Below are 16,954 nucleotides of genomic sequence, written 5' to 3'. Positions count from 1 at the left end.
AAGCAAAGAGGGTAGTACTATGCACTTTATTTTATTTTTTATTTTATTGGTGCACTACAGTTTCACATCATAATGTAGATCCTGTTGAAAATGGCATATATTCACATAGTACTTGATGCCCCCCTGCTTCCCCTTTTCTCTCCCTCCCAATACTGAGTGTCCAGGTTAACTATGCCATATTCAAATGTATACACATATTCAAATGTAGCATTTCCATTAATTAACCTCAGCCTTCTTTCTCCCTTCCCCTACCCTTCCTTTTTGGCTTTGCTGGGGTTTCCTCTCCATTATCTGGTGTCCCTCTCCAGATAAAACTCCTGAGCTTGAGAATATTAGAGAAAACACATGTCCCTTCTCTTTCTGTGCTTGGCTAGTCTCCAGGTCTTTTAATCTTCTTGTGAATGACATGATTTTGTTCTCTTTTTTATTGCTGAGTAGAATTCCATTGTGTGTATTTCCCATAATTTTGAAATGTATTCATCTGTTGATGGAGAACTAGGTTGGTTCCATATTTTGGCTATTGTGAATTGTACTGCTATGAACATGGGTATGCCTATGTTACTGTAGTTCTCTGATTTCAAACCCTTTGGAAAGATACCCAGGAGTGGTATAGCTGGATCATATGGTGGATCCATTCCCAGTTTTCTAAGAAATCTCCAGTGATCTCCATAGTGGCTTAACTAGTTTGCACTACCACCAACAGTATTAAAGAGTTCCTCTTTCGCCACATTCTTACCAGCATGTGTTGTTATTTGATTTCTTTATGCTTGCCACACTGGATGGTGTTAGATGAAATCTTAGTGTGGTTTTTTAAATTTTTTTTCCATATTTTATTTTATTTATATGTGGAACATATTGAAAATGGTGTACATTTAGATTGTGCTTTATGCCCTCTCCCTGCCATTCCCCTTCCCCCCTCCCTATAAAGAGTGTCCAGGTTAACCATGCTATATTTATACTATTACACATATTTGGATGTAGCTCCTCCATTGAGCAACCTCAGCTTTCTTCCTCTCCTATCCTTCCATTCTAGCTTTGCTGAGATTTCCCCTCCATTATCTGGAGTCCTTCTGCTATTACCACTACTCCCTAGCTTGGGCATATTAGAGAAAACATATGACCCTTCTCTTTCTGTGCTCGGCTAATCTCACTTAACATAATGTTCTCCAGTTCTTTCCATCTTCTTGCAAATTCTATTATTTTATTCTTCTTTATAGCTGAGTAGAATTCCATTGTTTTTCCCATAATTTTGCAATCCATTCATCTGTTGATGGAGATCTAGGTTGGTTCCATATTTTGGCTATTACAAACTGTGCTGCTATGAACATGGGTATGCATATGTTAATGTAGTTCTCTGATTTCAACTCCTTTGGAAAGATAGCCAGGAGTGGTATAGCCGGATCAAATGGTGGATATATTCCCAGTTTTCTAAGGAATCTCCACACTGATCTTCATAGTGGCTGAATTAGTTTGCACTCCCACCAACAGTGAAAAGATTTCCTCTTTCCCCACATCCTCACCAGCATTTGTTGTTGTTTGATTTTTTTTATGCTTGCCACTCTGGTTGGGGTTAGATGGAATCTCAGTGTAGTTTTGATTTGCATCTCTCTAATGGCTAATGATGTTGAACATCTTTGCATGTATCTATTGGCCATATGAATCTCTTTATTTGTGAAGTGTCTATTCAGTTCAGTTGCCCATTTCTTGATTGGGTTGTTTGTTTTGCTAGTGTAGAGTCTTTTGAGCTCTTTGTATATTCTGGATATTAGCCCTCTATCCGAGTGGTAGTTGGTAAAGATCTCCCATTCTGTTGGCTTTCTCTTTAGATTCTTGATGGTTTCCTTTGATGAGCAGAGGCTTTTTAGTTTGATGCAATCCCACTTGTTAATTCTTGCTTTAATTTCCTGCCCTTTGGTGGTCTTGTTGAGTAAGTTACTGCCTATGCCTATATTTTGAAGTGTTGATCCTATGCCTTTCTCTAATAACTTCACAGTCTCTGGTCTAATTCTAAGTCTTTGATCCATCTTGAGTTGATTCCTGTGCATGGTGAGAAGTAAGGATTCAGATCCAACTTTCTACAAATGGATAGCCAGTTCTCCCAGCACCATTTGTTGAAAAGGCTGTCTTTTCTCCAGTGTATGAGTTTGTACCCTTTGTCAAATATCAGTTGACTATAGATGTGTGGGTTTGTTTCTGTATCTTCTATTCTGTTCCACTGGTCAGTCTGCCTATTGTGCCAATACCATGCTGTTTTTACTACTATTGCTCTATAGTATAATTTGAAGTCCGGATTGTGATGCCTCCTGCCTGGTTCTTGTTGCTGAGAATTGCTTTGGCTATTCTGGGTCTTTTCTTCCTCCATACAAAATTCATAACTAATTTTTCCAGGTCTATGAGAAATGTTGGTATTTTAATGTGGATTGCATTGAATCTATAGATCACTTTTGGCAGAATGGCTATTTCGATGATGTTTATTCTGCCTATCCATGAGCAAGGGAGATCTTTCCATCTTCCAAGGTCTTAGTGTGGGTTTGATTTCTATCTCCCTAATGGTTAACAGTGTTGAACATTGGCCCAAAAGTAGACTGCTCCTGACCCACATGTTTAGGAACTCTAGAAAACAGACTACATAAGAAAAAGTTTCGTGAAGATGAACCAAGATGTCAGCGGTGGCGGTGGCCAGTATTTGAGAGAGGCAGACGAATCCTATCCAATCCACCTTAAATTTTTGAGGAAATCTCCCTGAAAGTAGACTGCTCCTGCCACACATGCTCAGGAATTCTACACAACATACTATGTAAGAAAAATGTCTGGGGCGAGTCGGAGGGATCCCTGCCCTTATAGCCAAGCATCCCGGGAGAACTCAGCGCTAAAGGTCCCTGCAGTTCTCTGCGCTGCACTGGGGGGCAGAAGTGTGCTTGGAGCAGCAGATCCTGCTCTCTGTGGTGAGGCTGTGGGCCTCCACTTTCGGTGAGGAGATAAAATCCATTGCTGCCAGGGAATCGGGCTCCCAGCTTCTACAAATGACATGTGCTATTTTCTCCTACTAAAAATAGTTATGAAAGGAAAAATGGGAACCTCTGTAGATGTCGTGCCTATGGTAACGGGAACCAGAGCCTGTCACGTGGTGGGGCCGGGTCTGGTGCCAGCAAGGCTGGGCCCAGAGCCTGCGAGGCTAGGCTCAGAGTTTGTTGCTCAGCACGGCTGGGACCGGAGCCTGCTCCATAGCAAAGGGGCAGCGGGTTCCTGCAACCATGTAGCCAGGAAGCACTGCAAGCTGCTGTTGCCTCACCTCACCTTCAGCAGATTCCCAGATCCAAATGACCTCTATTTAAAAAATTGGTTGTGAGTGGATCATCTTGTCAAAGTTACTCACCTTCTGGATTTCTGGATTTCAGTAAGTGGGAATAAGTGTGGAAATTAAAAGAAGGACATCCAAGGAAGAAAGAAACTATAATTGATTGGATGTGGAGAAATAGAAGCTCTAATACATTGTTGGTGGTATTTATTGTAAGTTGGTGCAACCACTTTGGAGGATAGTATAGAAGATCCTCAGAAGAAGAAAAATGAGCTTACCATATGATCCAACAATACCACCTCTGGGTATCTACCAGAAAGAATGAAAACCAAAATACCAAACTAATGCATGAGCAACCATGTTCATAGCTGCACAGTTCACCATTGCCAAACTGGAACCAGCCAAGATGTCCTTCAATGGATGAGTGGATTACAAAACAATGGGATGTATACACAATGGAATTTTGCCCAGCTATAATGGAGAACAAAATTATGCCATTTACAGTGAAATGTCACAAAAAATAATAAATCAAATGTGTTTCCTAATGTGTGAAAACTAGAATGGTTAACAGGAGGAACTCTAGATGAAGAAGGGATTCCCATAGAAGAGCAATTATGATGACCTATCTGAGGGGATGGGAAGGGGGAAGTAGGAAACTCTTTAAAGCACATGATGTACTTAAACATATCAAAGCCAATCAGGAAACCAAGCATGAGGAGGAGGGCGGGTGAGGGAGGGGGTTAGGGATTGGGTAAGGGCTGATTGGGTAATGTGTGCATATATATCTCCACTAGTTTTTTTTTTATCCCATTAAGATATATGCCTATAATGTACCAATAAAAATTTATTAAAAATAAAATAAAATAATAATTTAAAAAGAAAAAGAGAAATAAAATAAAATGTCTTTGTATCAAATAATTTTTCCTCTTCTTCTGATACAACCATGTACATTAACTTATAATTTTTGAATTCTAAACATTTAATTCACACAAAAATAGATTGTTAGACTATAGAGGATTGAACTATTTTCTAAAATTTGTAAAAATGGCACTTAGAAGTAGAATGTTGTCAATAGTAATAAGAAAAGAGAACAGAAAGAGTTGTTGCTTCCTGTGTAGTTCCTACTGGTGCCTCAGCCCTGGATAGCACCTGGCAGCCATCTCATTAGGAACCTGCTGGTCCCCAACTTTCCCCTGTGGTCCACAAAGCACCCAGCTTCAGATCTTTATGACAACTCAACACAGTGTCTTCCAAGGGGACAAAATCATTACTCTACTTTGATATTGTAAATCCAGAGCCATGAGGGGTTAATTAGGCAATATTTATAAAGCACTTCAGAAGTGATAAAATTCTACAAATGCCAAAGTTATTAAGATATTTGGCAACATATATCAAAAAAGTGGAAAATTTTTATGTTGTCTTTGATTTTGCTTAATCTTTAAAAATGGAAGTATCAAAAACTCAGATTTTCATTTTTCAACAAATGTTTGTTGAGCCCATATGGTTTTCAGATTTCATAGGACAGAAATGAATAAAACTTGTTTCTTCTGCTTCAAACGTTTACTGTTTAGTAGCTAGACAGATGCAGAGTTCTTTGTAATTCACAGAAAATTCCAAAGTTCCTCAAAGAGGTACACACCGGGCACTGCAGGATGTTTCAGTGAGCTGGTATACCCAAGTGGAGTTAGAGAATGAGTAGTGCAGGAGAGGCTGTTGAATCTAGGCCTCAGAGGCTGACAAGACTTTATTAGAACAGACACTGGGGAAAGGAAGCCAAGCCGAAAAGTGAAAAAGACTACAATGAGAAAATGTAAGTACCTTAGTGTTGTACAGGTTGGGCTAAGAAGGTGAAAGGAGTCAACTAAAAGAAGACTTTCATTCCCAGGCAGGGGAGGCTACAGGAGCAGCTGGAAGCTTTGACCCCCACTGGGTTGGGGGATAAGAAGGTTACATTCAGGGCAGGACTGGACACACAAAGCAGCCACTCAGCAAGTATTCATGGAGCAGTAAACAGATTACATCTCCTTAGATACATTTTAATGTTGACACAGTTCCTATTTTCCTTCAAGGCCATGAGGTCAAGTTTCTACTAAAATCCAAATTATTTTTAAATATATCTGACCTCTTCCTTGCAGAAACACCCATCTTTTACCCTATTTTTCCCTATGGTACTCTCTAATTTTGATCTCCTGTTAGTCTTGCTCAGCCCTTTCCTTCAACCCTCTTGAATACAGAGCTTTTTTTTTTTTGTACTGGGAATTGAACCCAGGGGCATTCTACCTCTGAACTATATCCCCAGCCCATTTTAGTTTAGTTTTTGTTTTTGTTTTACATAGAAACAGGGTCTCATTAGGTTGCCTTAAGTTGCTGAGACTGGCCTCGAACCTGTGATCCTCCTGTCTCTGCTTACCAAGTACTGAGATTACAAGGCATGCAATGCAGGGCATTTTCTAATTACTGTAGTTCTGGGGCATCTTGAGGTTCCTTTTATTTTCTTCTTGATTCTAGGTTCTATTGTTTCCCTCCCCCAGATAATGCAAAGCTAGATATACTCATGAAATTGTGACATTTTAAAATGTTCAATGCTTACTGTGAATCACTGTAGAGGAAAGTAAGAAGTGTTTGTGGAATAAAACATGCCCTGGGAGCATGAGGTAGGAGATAGATCTTTGAAAGAAAAACAAAAAGAAAAAGACCCACTAAATACTAGGCAAGATAATATTACTCTGCCTAACTCCTCCATGGGTCAAAAGGAGGAGAATAGTATCTAGTGCATAGGGTTGTTACAGAAATTAAAGAAAATTTTAATATTTTGCCAAAATGTTTAGTAAAGTGACTCAGTAAAGGTTAACTTAACAAATAAAGACTAACATCTATGTCATAATAGATATTCTAAAATAATTGTAGCACGAAAAGAACATTTCCTTTTTCTACTACCTTTCTTCTCCTTTCTACTCTCCTCCATTCTTTTTCCTCTTCATCTTGTTACACATTGGTTAAGCATTTGCAACCTTGAGAAAACACACCAGGGCAGCAGAGCCCTCAGCTCCCCCAGAGGCATCGGCCAGGCAGAAGGCCAAGAGACAGTGAAAGAGCTGCCACCCAGATTAGATCATCCAGTCATACTGATGTCCTCTCCTTATCTCCAATATCATTGATTACCTCTTTTAGATGATACATAAGACATTTCTGCATATGTTTTATCTGATAAGTTCTGTATATTTTACTCAGCCAATTTCAATTATAATAGCTTAGATCAGTGGTTCTTATCCAAAGGCAACTTTCCCTCCTGGGAAATGACCAAAACATTTTTGTTTGTCATGTTGTCATGACTGAGAAGTGCTACTGGCATCTCATGAACAAAGAACCAGAGATGCTGCTCAATGGCCTAGAGTGTTCAGGGTGGCCTTCTATAACGAAGACTCATCTAACACCAAATGCCAATAGTACCAAGAAACTCTGGTTTTCATTGATTCAGTCAGTCCCATTAGTGCCAGGTGATAGCATACATGGAGATCACCTGGGGGTTGAACAGATGAGCACTGGCAGGACTGAGCAGGGACTGTGGGCCAGGGAACACAGAAAGAGAAACCTGTGGTTCATGGAGAACAACCATTGGGGACTGAAACAACTTTGCATATTTGTTTATTTTGTCAAGTTCATGGGAACAGAATAATTATGGAAATACACAGCTGCAGGTCAGAGCTTAGGTAAATGACTGCTCTCCATCTTTCTGCTGCCAGGGATGCTTCCAATTGGTGTGAATGGTGACCTGAAACAGCCTCAGTATCCATCCCTGATGAGCTCAGCATTTCTGGATTCATTGCAATGGAGTCAGAGTAACAAGAAGAAAATGGCATCGAACCAGAATTATTTCCAGTTTTTGAGATGAAATGTAAGTAAATAGAATGATGGTGAGAACTACAAGGTTAGATTTGATAATAGTTTGACAATGAAAAGCTGGAATTTCTCCAGTTGTGCTAAATTAAACACTGTGGTGAGTTTTAAAATATGTCTAAAATTTTTTACATTGCCTTCAAAGGGTAAGAACTAATTCTCTTCTCTGGGATTGGGTTGGAATTAGTGATATATTACTAGTGAGTTGGAGAAATCAAACATAGTAGTGTGTGACCTCTTAGGGTGAGCCACAAAATCCTCCTGGCTTCTGCCTTGCTGTCTGTTTTGGGCCTCTTGCCCTGGGGAGAGTCCGCTGCCCTGTCTCTTAAGTAGCCTCTTGAAGAGGAATGTTATCAAGGAACCATGGCTGCTGCCAGTATCTAAAGAACAAATTATCTTGAGACCTGATCCCAGTCCCATTTGACTGGGTGACAGCACCGTGTGGGTCCTGAGCCAGACCAACCATCTAAGCTGTCTCAAGTTCCAGGCCTTGGAGACTGTGCAGCACTTACTGTTGTAAGCTGGTAAATTTCAAGATAATTTGTAAAGTAGCAATAGTTTGTCAAATAGCAATATGTAACTAACATAAGTATACAGGAATAAATTGTTTATTAAGGACTGCTGTAGATAGTATGTATAAGGTTTGGCTGGCCATTTTAAGGAGAATCTATCTCATTATGTGAAAGATAGGATTTTGATTCAGAATTGTGTGGTTAAGATATGGGCTCTTGATGCCAGGATGTCAACACTGACTCAGATACTCACCTTTTTGGCTTCAAAGCCTTCATTGAAACAATAATAGCCTGGCAGAGTGGCACACGCCTGTAATCCTAGTACTTGAGAGACTGAAATAGGAGAATTGCAGGTTTGAGACCAGCCTCAGCAATAAAGGAAGATTCTGTTTCAAAATATAAAATGGAAGTACCTGGAGGTAGAATGTCCCTAAGTTCAATTTCTAGTAACCCATAAAATGAAAAGTTAAAAAACTAATTAAATAAAGATAATTAATATTTGTAAAGTGCTCATTAGAATGTCTGAAACCTAGGAAGTATAAAAATAAGCATCATCTATTATTATTACTTCATGGTTATATCACCTTACACTCAGATACTGATTTAAGTTTATTTATTTATTTTATTGGTGTATTTATTTATTGGTCATACGTCTTAATGGAGCACAAGATGGTAGAGGCATACATGCACACATCACTTATTTAGCCTTTTCCCAATACCCCCCATTTCCCTCCCCATGCCTCTTTCTCATGTTTGGCTTAGTGATTGATATCTTTGTGAACATACATCACATCATGTACATTAGGGAATTTCCCTCTTCCTTCCTCCCATCATCCCCAGTTAGGCCTCCTTATTTGCTCATCTATGTTTTCTCCTCCTTCATCTAGAGTTCCCTTTATGACTTTTTTTTTCTCCCTAATTTCCACATATTAAGGAGAGCATCTGATTTCTTACTTTTTGTGACTGAATAATCTCACTTAGCATAATGTTCTCCAGTTACATCCATTTCCCTGTAAATGATGTAACTTTGCTCTTTTTTATGGCTGAGTAAAATTACCTATCCCATAGTTTTGTAATCCATTCATCTGTTGATGGACATCTTGGCTGCTTCCATAGTTTTGCAATTGAGAATTGTGCAGCTATGAACATAGATAAGCCTGCGTTAATTTGGTAGTTTGGTTTCCATTTTTTTGTGTAGATACCCAGAAATGGTATTACTGGATCATGTGGTAAGTTCATTTCCATCCTTCTGAGGATCCTCCATACTGTTTTCCAGTGTGGTTGCACTAATTTTCAGTCCCATCAACAATGTATTAGAGGTCCTACTTCTCTACATCCTCACTAGCAGTTGTTGTTGTGTTTTTATTATTGCCATTCTAGTTGGAATTAGGTGAAATCTCAGGGTAGTTTTGATTTGCATCAATCTGATTGCTAATGATGATAAGCATATTTTCATACATTTATTGTCCATTTAAATTTATTCTTTTGTGAAATGTCTATTTAGTTCATTTGCACATTTTTAAATTGGGTTACTTGTTTTCTTAGTGGTGAGTTTCTTGAGTTCTCTGTATATTCTAGAGGTCAGTCATCTATCAAAGGAATAGTTGGCAAAACATTTCTCCCATTCTGTCTGCTCTCTGTTGTGGTTCTTGATAGTTTCCATTTGCTGTACAGAAACTCTTCAGTTTAATGCAGTCCCATGTATTGATTCACCTTTTAGTTTCTTTTGGATTTGAGGTCCTGTTGAGAAAGTTTTTACCTGTGCCTATGTGTTGCAGTATTGGGCCTATGCCTTCTTCAAGGAGCTGAAAGGTCTCTGGTCTGATTTTCAAATATTTGATCCATCTTGAATCGACTCTTATGCAGGGTAAGAAAGTGGTATTCCTTTTTATTTTATGCATATGGTCAACCAGTTTTGCCAACATCATTTGTTGAAAAGGCAATCTTTCTTCCAGTGTATATTTTGGCCCCTTTGTAAAAAATCAATTGGCTATGCATGTGCAAATTTGTTTCTGAGACTTCTATTCTTCTCCATTGGCCTATGTATCTGTTTTTGTGCCAATACCATGCTGAATTTATTACTGTGGCTTTGTAGTGTAGTTTGAAGTCAGGTATTGTGATTCCTTCTACATGATTTTTGTTGCTGGGAACTACTCTGGCTATTCTGTTTTTTTTTTTTTTTTTTTTTTTTTGTTCTTCCAAATGAATTTAAGGACTGATTTTTTTTATGTCTTGTGAGGAATGACCTTGGTAATTTAATGGGTATTGTTTTGAATCTGTAGATCACTTTTGGAACAATGGCCATTTTTGTGTGTGTGGGGATGGAACTCAGGGGCATTTTACCTTTGAGATATACCCTCAGCCATTTTTTCAGTCTTTTTATTTTTGAAACAGGGTCTCACTGAGTTGTGAAGGATCTATTAAAATGATCATGTGCTTTTTGTCTTTGGTTTTGTTTATGTGATGAATTACATGAATTGATTTTTGTATGTTGAACCAGCCTTGCATCCCTGGGATGAACCCTACTTGGTCATGGTGTATGATTTTCTTGATGTGGTTTTGAATGTGTGTTGCTAGTATTTTGTTATGCAGTTTTGCATCTAAGTTCATCAATGATACAGGCTTGTATTTTTCTTTCCTTGAGCTGTTTTTATTTGGTTTTGGTATTAATGTGATATTGGTTTCATATAATGTATTAAGTGGGGTCTTGTTTCTTTCTATTTCATGAAATAGATTGAGGAGTATTGGAATTAGCTCTTCTATAAATGTTTTATAAAATTCACTTGGTAAATCATCTGGTCCTGGGGTTTTGTTTGACGGTAAGCTCTTTATTGCTGCTTCAATCTCTTTGATTGCTATTGGTTGGTTTAAAATTTTTATATCTTCTTGACTCAGTTTAGGAAGGTTGTATTTATCTAAAAGTTTATCAATTACTTTCATTTTTTTATTTTGTTGGAGTATAGTTTTTCAAAGTAGTTTCTGATAACTCTCCGGATTTCTATACTGTTGTTGGTAATATTTTCTTTTTTGTCCCTTATTTTCATAAGTTGGATTGATTCTCTTTCTCTCTATCTATCTATCTCTCTTTTTGGTTAAGTTGGCTAGTGGTTTATCTATCCTGTTAATTTTTTTGAGAAACCAGCTTTTGCTTTTGGTTTTGTTGATTTTCTGTATTTTTAAAATTCTCTACTTTATTGATTTTTTTCTCTGATTTTAATAATCTCCTTTCTTCTACTGGCTTTGGGATTAGACTGTTCCTGATTTTCAAGGTTATTTATTTGGAGTATTTCTGTTGTTCTTATGTGGGCACTCAGTGCTATGAATTTTCCTCTTAATACTGCCTTCAAGGTGTCCCAGAGATTTTGATACATTGTATCTCTATTTTCATTTGTTTCTAGGAATTTCTTGATTTCACTCCTTACTTCTTCTATGATTAATTATTTGTTCAGCAGTATGGTGTTCAGTCTCTACATGTTATGTGGTTACTCTGGGTCTTCTTATAGTTGATTTCTAGTTTCATTATACTGTGGTCTGAAAAAACACAGGGAGGTATGTCACATGTTTTGAATTTGTTAGTGCTCACTTTGTGGCCCAGTATGTGATCTAATTTGAAGAAGGTTCTTTGAGAAGCTGAGAAAAATGTGAACTCTACTGTTATTGGGTGGAATATTCTGTATGTGACTAATAGGTCCATTTGGTTTATGGTGTTCTTTAGGTATGAGGCATCTTTACTGACCTTTGTCTAGAAGATCGGTCTAGTGATGTGAAATGGGTGTTGAAGTCTCCCAGTATTATTGTATTGGGATCTATGTGTGACTTCATGTCACAGAGTTTGTTTTATGAAAGTAGCTATACCTATGTTTGGAGCATAAATGTTGACTATTGTTATTTCCTCTTGCTGGTTCCTTTTACCAATAAAAAATGACCTGCTTTGTCTCTTCTGTTAAATTTGGGCTTGGAGTCTAACCTTACTGCTATCATAGTTGCTACTCATGTGTCTTTGAGTTCCATTGGCATGAATTTACCTTGCTCCAGCCCTTTTCCTTTAGTTTGTTACTATCTTAACTTGTAAGGTGTGTTTATTGCAAGCCGCAGAAAGATGGATTCTGACTTTTAATCCATTTTGCCATCTTATGTCTTTGTGTGTGTGTGTGTGGTACTGGGGATAGAACCTAGGGGCATTCTACCTCCACGCTACATTCCCAGCCCTATTTTTTATTCTTTCTTTTTTTATTTTTGGTGGTACTGGGGATGGAACCCTTCTACCTCTGGGCTACACTCCCAGACCTATTTCATATTTTATTTGGAAACAGGGTCTCTTAAGCCAGCGAGGTTGGCTTCGAGCCTGTGCGATCCTCCTGTCTCTGCCTCCCAAGCACGGGGATTACAATTCTTTATTTTGAAACAGGATCTCACTGAGTTGCAAAGAGCCTCATTAAATAGCTAAGGCTGTCCCCAAACTGTGACCCTCCTGTCTCAGCCTCCCAAATGCTGGGATTACCACAATGCACTACCACACCCAGCTCAACCTTATGTCTTTTTCTTGAGGAGTTGAAGCCATTTATGTTCAGTGTGATTACTGAGAGATGATTTTTTTTATTTTTATTTTATTTTTTTATTAATTTATTTTTTAAATTGGTGCATTGTAGTCATAATATCAATCACATTGGAGTACAAGACTTGAGAGGATATACAAGCACACATCATCCAATTAGCCCTCCTCCAGCCCCCATCCCATTCCCTCCCCCTCCCTCCATCGCACGCTTCTTTGGTGATTTACTTTGATACATTTGTTTATGTACCTCCTGCGTTTTAAAGAGGCTCCGTTCTCCAGTATTACATACCCTCTGATTGGTCACATTAGTTGCTTCACTATAGGGCCCTTTCTATAGCTCAACCTCTTCCTGTTGCCCTTTTCCTCCTAGTTATTGCTGATTAAGAGAAGCGTCTGATTTATATTTTCTGCAATATTTCTCTGTGCATGCTGCGTTGCAAGTACCGATCCCACTCTTGATGGTCCCAGTAGTGGCCTGGCTACTCAGTGGACTGATCCAGACCTCGCTGGCTCAAGCAGCGGCCTTGCCTCATGGGAGGCCCCAGTTCTGGTCTAGCTGGCACCTGCACTGGTCTAACCCCTAAGCTGGCTTTGGTCCCGGCCTTGGAGGCCGCAGGAGTAAACTTGCCTCACGCCAGGCTCTGATGCTGGCCATTGGCCCCTGCACCGGTCCAACCCCTTGGCAGGATTCCAATCCCGGCCTCGGAGGCCCCAGCACTGGCCTAGCCTCACAGCAGGCTCCAATGCCGGCCTCGTTGGCCCCAGCACTGGCCTAACCCCTCGGCAGGTTCCGTTCCTGGGTTAGGAGGCCCCAGTACTGGCCATGTCTCACGGCAGGCTCCGATGCTGGCCTCGCCTCACGGCAGGCTCCGATGCCGGCCTCGCTGGCCCCAGCACCGGCCTAACTCCTCGGCAGGCTCTTATCCTGGCCTCGGAGGCCTCAGTACCGGCCTTGCCTCATGGCAGGCTCCGATGCCGGCCTCACTGGCCCCAGCACCGGCCTAACCCCTCGGCAGGCTCCGATCCCGGCCTCGGAGGCCCCAGCACTGGTCATGCCTCACGGCAGGCTCCGATGCTGGCCTCGCCTCACGGCAGGCTCCGATGCCGGCCTCGCTGGCCCCAGCACCTTCCTAACCCCTCGGCAGGCTCTTATCCTGGCCTCGGAGGCCTCAGTACCGGCCTTGCCTCATGGCAGGCTCCGATGCCGGCCTCACTGGCCCCAGCACCGGCCTAACCCCTCGGCAGGCTCCGATCCCGGCCTCGGAGGCCCCAGCACTGGTCATGCCTCACGGCAGGCTCCGATGCCGGCCTCGCTGGCCCCAGCACGGGCCTAACCCCTTGGCAGGCTCTTATCCTGGCCTTGGAGGCCCCAGTACCGGCCTTGCCTCACGGCAGGCTCCGATGCCGGCCTCGCTGGCCCCAGCACCGGCCTAACCCCTTGGCAGGCTCTTATCCTGGCCTCGGAGGCCCCAGTACTGGCCTTGCCTCACGGCAGGCTCCGATGCCAGCCTCGCTGGCCCCAGCACCGGCCTAACCCCTCGGCAGGCTCTTATCCTGGCCTCGGAGGCCCCAGCACTGGCCTTGACTCACGGCAGGCTGCGATGCCGGCCTCACTGGCTCCAGCACCGGCCTAACCCCTTGGCAGGCTCCGATCCCGGCCTTGGAGGCCCCAGCACTGGTCATGCCTCATGGCAGGCTCCGATGCTGGCCTCGCTGGCCCCAGCACTGGCCTAACCCCTTGGCAGGCTCTTATCCTGGCCTTGGAGGCCCCAGTACCGGCCTTGCCTCGAGGCAGTCTCCGATGCCGGCCTCGCTGGCCCCATCACCGGCCTAACCCCTCGGCAGGCTCCGATCCTGGCCTTGGAGGCCCCAGCACCGGCCTCAAGGCAGGCTCCGATGCCGGCCTCGCTGGCCCCAGCACCGGCCTAACCCTTCAGCAGGCTCTTTTCCTGGCCTCGGAGGCCCCAGTACCGGCCTTGCCTCAAGGCAGTCTTCGATCCCAGCCTCGGAGGCCCCAGCACCGGCCTTGCCTCAAGGCAGGCTCCGATGCTGACCTCGCTGGCCCCAGCACTGGCCTAACCCCTCGGCAGGCTCTTATCCCAGCCTCGGAGGCCACAGCACCGGCCTTGCCTCACGGCAGGCTCCAATGCCGGCCACACTGGCCCCAGCACCGGCCTAACCCCTGGGCAGGCTCTTATCCTGACCTCGGAGGCCCCAGTACCGGCCTTGCCTTATGGCAGGCTCTGATGCCAGCCTCGCTGGCCCCAGCACCGGCTTAACCCCTCAGCAGGCTCCGGTCCCGTCCTCGGGGGCCCCAGCACTGGCCTTGCCTCACGGCAGGCTCCGATGCTGGCCTCGCTGACCCCAGCACCGGCCTAACCCCTCAGCAAGTTCCGGACCCGACCTCGGAGGCCCTAGCACAAGCCTTGCCTCATGGCAGGCTCCAATGCCGGCCTCGCTGGCCCCAGCATCGGTCTAACCCCTCTGCAGGTTCCAATCCCGGCCACGGAGGCCTCAGTAGTGGCCTTGCCTCACAGCAAGCTCCGATGTCGGCCACTGGCCCCGGCGCCCGCCTAACCCCTCAGCAGGTTCCGATCACTGTCTCTGTGGTTATTATTTCAAAGGTTCCAGGTGTAATGTATCAGATCTCTGTCTCCCCTGAGTATTGGCCACTGGCATTGCCACTGCCTACACCGTTTCAAATCCTTCCCAGGCTCTTTTTCCACTCTGAATGTTGTCCAGTGTTCCTAAGCATGTGTGATGGTAGCATTCGACATTTGGTGTAATTTCTCCAAAAAAATAAAGTTGGTAAGATCCGGTTTCTGCTTCTCCTGAATACAAGTCTCCACCACCATCGCGGAGAACTCTTTAAACACCGCATTTCTTCTTGGTCTCCGCTAAACTCTCTCCTTATTGTTAAGTTGGGTCCTGCACTCATGTGACTTTGTGTCACATGACCTCTGCAGGGCAAGGGAGGGGCTGAAACCCCCGCGAGAATTGGGCGTTCCCGCGAGTAAACCCTCCTCTCGCGAGATGCATACCTTGAAAAGGAGAGCCCGCGTCCTCAAGCTTCGGACAGGCGCGCGGGCCCCACGGTGCCTCGCCCTGATCCCCGGGAGAGCCGTGCCATTAAAACTTTACATGCCACGTGTACCGGACCTCTCTCGTGTTTTTCATACTCCGCCGTACGCACATTATTTTTATTTTACTCGCATTAATTTTTTATTTTACTTATCATTTGGTGCCGAACCGGGAGAACTCTTGGGTCTCTCCCCATTTTTTTCTTTTTTTTTTTTTTTTCTGTTTTCTCTTTTTTTTTACTCTCTTTTTGAGCCCCGGACTCTCCGACCCGCCAGCAGCTCGACTGTGAGGTCCCACACCAGCGCTCCGCTTGCAGGCGTTGCTCCCACCACTGCCACCGCTGCCGCCCTGTGCCTGCCCGGACCGTAAGCCTTCTTCCCCAGCCCTGAGCTCTCCAGGAGAGCTGGCGGCCTTCTTCCTGCCCCGGGCTCTGCTGAGAGTCCGCGGCCATCTTTCCAGCCCCGAGCTCTGCTGAGAGCTCGCAGCCATCTTTCCAGTCCCGCGCTCTGCTGAGAGCCGGTGGCCGTCTTTCCAGCTCCGAGCTCTACTGAGAGCTCGTGGCCATCTTTTCGGCCCCGCGCTCTGCTGAGAGCCGGTGGCCATCTTATCGGCCCCACGCTCTGCTGTGAGCTGGTGGCCATCTTTCCGGCCCCGCGCTCTGCTGAGAGCCAGTGGCCATTTTTCTGATCCCGCACTCTGCTGAGAGTCTGCGGCCACCATTCCGGCCCTGCGCTCTGCTGAGAGCCAGTGGCCATCTTTTCCCGCCCACGTGCTCTCTTCTGGAGCGCCGACGGCCATCTTCCACTGCCACCGCGGCCGCAGCCACCACTGCCGGGGCGTGCAGGCTCCGCCGGCTGCCAGGCTGCCAGTTCCACCCGCCCGGAGCCAGGCTCCTTGGGTGATGCTGGCACCTGCTCTGCTTGCGGACCTCCTGCACGGGCCAGGACCTCTGCCTGCCGCTTGGACCTCCTAAAACCGCCGTTCCAGCTCAGCGCTCCAGTCACCGCTGGGACCTCTGGCCGATTTGCTCCGCCCGCCCCGAGCCAGGCTCATTGGGTGGCGCACAGCCGGCTTCGGTGTCCGCCACAGTCACCCGTGCCAGGCGTAGCTCTACTCGCTGCTGCTGCTCCGTTTCGCCCGCCCAAGCCAGGCTCACTGGCGGTGCTTCTTGGGGCCCAGCCTCAGCCACTGCCGCATGCCTGGAAGCCATTTTGTCTCCACGCCGCGGGCCCGGCAAGCCACGCCGCCTGCGCGCCCCCACTGATCCCGCCAGCCGCCAGTGCCGTCCACACCAGCCACCGGCATCTGCGCGCCTTGGCTCCACCGCGCCCCCAGCAGCTTCTCAGCGCTTCTGTCACAGCCAGCGCTGGCCGACAACACTATACTCCGGTAAACTGCCTCCTTCCCTTGGTTAGCGGGTTCCGGACTTGGGTCTTCCGGTCCACTGGGACCCCAAAATCCAAGCGCTTGGTGACCCATTGTCCCATGGTCCACTGGGACCACCCTGCGGATGACCAGGTCATCCTCCGGTTTTGAGAAGGAATGAAGACGTTCTTCCTATCTCTTAACCTCCGTTTCCGAACGATTGAGCAGGGAAATTGGGGACGCCCA

This window comes from Muscardinus avellanarius (assembly GCF_963383645.1).
Source record: "Muscardinus avellanarius genome assembly, chromosome: 8".
In the NCBI taxonomy this organism is placed as follows: domain Eukaryota; kingdom Metazoa; phylum Chordata; class Mammalia; order Rodentia; family Gliridae; genus Muscardinus; species Muscardinus avellanarius.
The sequence above is the reverse complement of the archived record's forward strand: the minus strand, read 5'-3'. Positions refer to the sequence as shown.